A 4909-nucleotide genomic window follows, 5' to 3' on the forward strand; every position below is an offset into this window, starting at 1 on the left:
TTAGCAGTGCCAAAAGTACCAAACTACCAAATAGTACCAGATTGTGTACAGAACAGTAGCAAAGCTAGCCAAACAATATCAAAATCAATAAAACCAGTTGTGAAAGTTTAGGGATAAATACCTAAAAAGAGGCCTTTCATGTTTATCAACCGAGGGAAGCAAGCATTCATTATGGCCATCAAGTTCTTCCTTTGGCTACATGACCAAAGCATCACGTCGCATTGCTTCCTCAAGTTGATGATGAAGTCCTCCGCATCAGGTCTGATGACACAATATTTGTATTGAGACACTTGCACACCTCGGGGCCTAACTCCATCTAGGAACGGGAGCTGCCACAAATCCTTGGGTGCTTCAACATAATCCTTCAGTAGCACTCCATTGACATCCAAAACAACAAGGTGCCTATTGCTTGCCATTACATGTATCGGCATTGATGTATCCGGTGGTTGTTCATGTAGCCACCAATGGTCCCCTGTTGTAGTACCACTAAACTATATGAGTAGAAGAACACAGCCTTTTCGACAAAAGCAAAGTTAGACATTGGGCACCAATAAAAGGTTACAAAACAGTGACAGTAGGACATGACAGTTTACAAACACATTGACACCTTTCAAGAGTAGAGCGGCATGACACAAAACGCATCGACAAAAGCAAAATGGGCTGGTATTTCAAATTAGTCCAGAAGCAAGTACAAAATGCTGTAACATCAGCTAATTTTTGCAGCCTTGCGGCTTGAGACCACCACCAACGGGGCGCTTTCTACATTTCATAGCGAAGAGATCAAAGAGGGTGGCTGAATCATTGCTAGCACCACCTGTTTCTAAGGGCATTGCATCAGGTGTCTCCTCCGCAGCTCTGTCCTTTCCCACACCTTTTGTATCCTTCGTGCCTTTAGGCAACTCTACACCTTCACCCTCCTCTGCACCTTTAACCTGCTCTGCACTTTCAGTAGCTTCCCCCGCCTCTTTGGCCTCCTTCGCGCTTTTAGCCTCCTCTACACCTTTAGCCCCCTCTGCACCTTTAGTCTCCTCAGCACTTTCAGTAGCTTCCCCCGCCGCTCTGGCCTCCTCATTGCTTTTAGCCTCCTCAGTGTCTTTGGGCTCCTCTGCACCTGCAGCCTCCTATGCACTTTGAGTAGCTTCCGCTACCCTATTTCCGTTCTTCCTCCTCTTTCTACCTGCCTTGTCCTTTGCAGATGTTGATGCCATAGCCAAAACCTCTGCCTCTGAGAGAACTTCAACTGTCACCTCCTCAACAGTCGGCATCTCTTCATTGTTCTTCTCGCCTTGGTCATAGTCTCTTGCTCAGCAACCTCCTCAATCAGATCACTTCCCCCCTGTTCTTTCTCCTCCGGTCCCTTTTCGTCTTTGTCTCTCTCTTGCACTTCCGCTTTTAGTCGATCTTCCCCCATGCTTGAGTCTATAGCAGGCTCAGCCCCTTTCCCTTCCCTTGTGTTGGCATCAAGGTCTTGCAGTATTTTCTGCACTGACTTGTAAGGATCTTCTTTAAACATGTAAGTGGCATCTGACTTACTGTGACCAGGGAGATCCTTCCTATCCTTTGGGGTGGTGTCATGGGTGTCCGCACCGAAAGATTCTCTACCTACATATGCACAAAGATGAAAGACAAGATTAGATCATCAGTTCAAACAATATAAACATACAGTGTCCAACACAAACACCCCACTTACTCTTCAATAATGACCTCCTTGACACCCAGGCCTTTGCCTCCGAAGGGATTGCGGTGTTGCAACATGCCTTCACGCACATATCTCTTGTTCTCAACACAGCTGCAAAACATAATGGATGGTACTGATGCCTGCAGGGAAGCATGAAGGTACCAACCACGTAAGAAGCCTCCAAAGCCTCCCCACAGGCAACACAAGTACCAAACACATGAATTGTGTTGGCAGGGTCCACAACATGAGGCCTTGGAGTCAATGTATATTTCATCCCCCTCTTCACATCAGCACACAACTTATGTACAAATTCTTGATGGTCTTGGGTCTCCAAGCATTCATTGTGGAGCTTCACATACTCCATCTGCAAAACAGACATACTCTATCTACTTATCCACCAAAACAAACAATTAGCAAGGAAGTACACAAGCAGTACAAAAACTGAACCAGAATAGGTACCAAAACAGGTAAATTGTACCATAATAGTTCTAAACAGCACTAAATGGGTACAATGAAGTTTCAACAACTCCCAACCAAACCCAAGCAGAATAAAAACAGTACTAAAAAGGGTCGGATTGTACCAAAATAGTTTTAAACAACACTAAATTGGTACATGAAGTACCAAAAACTACCAGAACAGTACTAAAAAAGGTTGGATTGTACCAAAATAGTTTTAAACAACACAAAATTGGTACATGAAGTACCAAAAACTACCAAAACAATACCAAAAATGTAGCAAAGCAGTACCAAAATAATATCAAATAGTAGCAGAATAGTACCAAATAGTACTAAAATAGTACCAAATAGGTTACAGACAGTGCTAAAAAGGTAGCAAATCAATACCAAAATAGTAGTAAACAGTAGCAAAATAGCACCAAATAGGAAACAAAACAGTACCAAAACAAAACCAAAAAGTAGCAAAATAGTACCAAAATAGGTAACAAAACAGTACCAAGACAAACCAATGACAAACCAAAACAGTACCAAAAGGTTAACAAATCAGTATCAAAAAAGTACCAAAAGGTAACTAAACAGTACCAAAACATGTAAATTATGCCAAAACAGTTGCAAACAGCAATAATTTGGTACAATTAAGTACCAAAAACACACAAGACTCCCAAAAATACCCAAAAGACCCAAAAACTTGTCACAGTGAAATTCCAAACTAGTACCAAAATAGTGCAAAAAGTACCAAACGAATCAAAGAAAATAAAAAATACCAAAGATAATACCTAGATAGCACCCAAGACATATTTAGCACTACCATATAAGACCAAATAAAAGCTCAACTTCAGTACCAAAACACTTCAAAAGAGTACCACATGAAGCAAAGAAGCACAAAAAGTACCAAAGTTAGTGCCAACATTGAACCCAAGATATAACTGCAATACCTTAAAGACTCTAAAACTTGTAGCTAGAAAGTACCAAAGCAGTATCATAATAGGTCAGAAGAGTTTCAAATGAACAGCAAAGCACCAAAAGTACCAGTCATGGGTGCAACCAATTATCCAAGACAACCAAAGGTGCCCTATTAGACTAAACTCAGTAACCTGAAAGTACCAAAACAGCACAAAAATAGTTCAATAGAGTACCAAATGAAATAAAGAAGCACCATTAAGTACCAAGAAAGGCAGCAGCACAACACTGAGTGTTATAAAAAATACCAAAACAAGTAAAGAAAGTACCAAAACAGTTCAAGAAGTTCCAAAACCACCAAAAATGTCAGCAGATAAACCAATCAAGAAGTGAAACATGCCAAATCGCCAAACCATGTGCAAATTAAACACTATCAACAGTCAAACACAATGCAATAGGCCAAAAATACAATACCTCCTGCTGTTCAACCTCCGCTTGGAGCTTTTGGATATTTTCGAAAACCCCGTGTCGTCGCAACAAGCGCTGACTTGCTCCCAGCTCAGCCTCCACCTCTCTGATCTCTTCATCCGGAACAGGGATTTGTTGCTGAAGCTCAACAATGCGTGCTCAGGGTATCGATGTCTTCCATCAAACTCTTTGCCACGTCCTTTCTACCTTCATATACCAATAGCTGGTCCTTGTTTGCTTGAATAGAGGCCTTCAGGCTTCTGAGGTTTGACCATCCTGGATGTGACACTGGGTCTGCCAGTCTTTGCAGCAATGCCTCTAAATCAGGTAGGTAGTCAGCAATTACCCCTCTGTCAGCATTCTCTGGTTCTGTGCAGATATTACTACCACTTTGAGTCATCCGGGCCTTCTTATCTGAATGCAGGACACTGCCAGGAGAGGAAGCATTTTGCCTCCTCCATGCCTCAATTTTACGCTCAAGCCCGCCACTCCTAGATGATATCATCTGCAACACTCCTTCCCCAAACTGGGCCCATGCTACTTTATGCCCTGCTGGGTCTTTTTTCGCTGCATGGCATTTCTCAAAAGCATAGCACGTAGCAAATTTGTTGGTCAATTCACCACATGAAGGGGGCCCCTGATAAACTTTGGAGAATAGAAGTCTGCAGTCTTCCACCAGTTGTGGCTGCAAATGGTTTTAAATAGATCTTGCTGTTCTTTTGGTACTTGAACTTGAATACAGTTAACCATTGGTCGGGTGGCATGTCCTCATCAGTCAAGTCCTTGAAGAGTTTGCCCTCAAGACTGAGACCGTACTCTTCATGCAGGTCCTGTGCCGTGTAACAGAACCTGGTTTGTTGAGGGTACTCCTCCATTTTGTTCTTACCTAAACTGTGTTCAAAACAAATCAGAGAATTGCTGACTCCTATAGATTAAATGTGGTGCCCGACATTGTGTCTAATGTGAGGTGATGCCCTACAGAACCAATTGTGGTACTCAAAGAGTACCAAATTTGCTACTGCAAAGTACCAAATATAGTACTGTTCATTTAACTTCAAATGTCAGTGCAGGGAGTGAACATGCACCATTTACTTAGCACATGCATATGCCAATGAATAGTGTACCACGTCTTGACTTGCTAGTAGATTTTGATTCGTCGTCGTCGAAGAGGAGTGAGGTCCGTTCGGAGTCGACCTTGCACTGTTTTGCACTTGCCCTTGTGTTGGGGCTAGCTATGTGCTCCGGCTTTGTTTGTTGGGGGGGTGTGGTGGAAGCACCCTTCTTGTTGCTGCTGCCAGGAGGCACCATGCCCTCCTTTGCCTTCGCTTTCAGTTTGCATGTTGAAGGTGACACTCCCAAATATAGTACTGTTCATTTAACTTCAAATGTCAGTGCAGGGAGTTAACA

The 4909-nt window shown here is 42.8% G+C and overlaps 1 pseudogene; it reads right to left on the reverse strand.

Annotated features, from left to right (window-relative positions):
* Positions 1–3457: 3457 nt before the first annotated feature.
* Positions 3458–4377, reverse strand: LOC147618583 (uncharacterized; annotated as a pseudogene).
* Between the last annotated feature and the right edge of the window lie 532 nt (positions 4378–4909).

The sequence above is a fragment of the Cibotium barometz genome, chromosome 34 (assembly GCF_041138505.1).
Source record: "Cibotium barometz isolate CiBa-2024 chromosome 34, ASM4113850v1, whole genome shotgun sequence".
Taxonomy (NCBI): domain Eukaryota; kingdom Viridiplantae; phylum Streptophyta; class Polypodiopsida; order Cyatheales; family Cibotiaceae; genus Cibotium; species Cibotium barometz.